Genomic DNA, 559 nt, shown 5'->3' on the forward strand with positions numbered 1-559 from the left:
ATGAAACGAGATTCCATGCTGTCGATGCTCTCTCCTGGCTTCATCTTGAAGTCCTCGAACTTTTTCATGGCCACGGTGAGCTTGTTCTCCTTCTCCTATTCGTCACCTTCACCAATCAACATCAAAGTATCCCATACCTCTTTTGCCGTTTTGCACTTTCTTACTTTTGGAAAGATGGTTTCGTCTATAGCTCTGAAGAGAATGTCCTTGGCAATGTTGTCCAAGTTGTTTCTCTTCCTATCATCACTTGTCCATTCTTCCCTAGGTTTGGGGACATACTTTGGTGTATCTCTGGTTTGCTCAGCAGTCGTGTTTACCATCATGATCTTGACTGGTCCAGATGTTATAACTTCGGCCATCTCATCATGGAGGGCTGATAGATACGCAAGCATGCGTGTTTTCCAGTCATCGAACCTGCTAAGATCAAAGAGAAGATGTCTCGACAACATGCTATCCATATTGGAAGAATTATCTCGTGCTTTGAAAACTTTTAAAGGATTTTTCAAAGAAGGATCTCTAGGCAATATAAACAAAGGTTTATATCGATCAGAGAACTTGC

This window comes from Ipomoea triloba, chromosome 16 (genome assembly GCF_003576645.1).
Source record: "Ipomoea triloba cultivar NCNSP0323 chromosome 16, ASM357664v1".
NCBI lineage: Eukaryota > Viridiplantae > Streptophyta > Magnoliopsida > Solanales > Convolvulaceae > Ipomoea > Ipomoea triloba.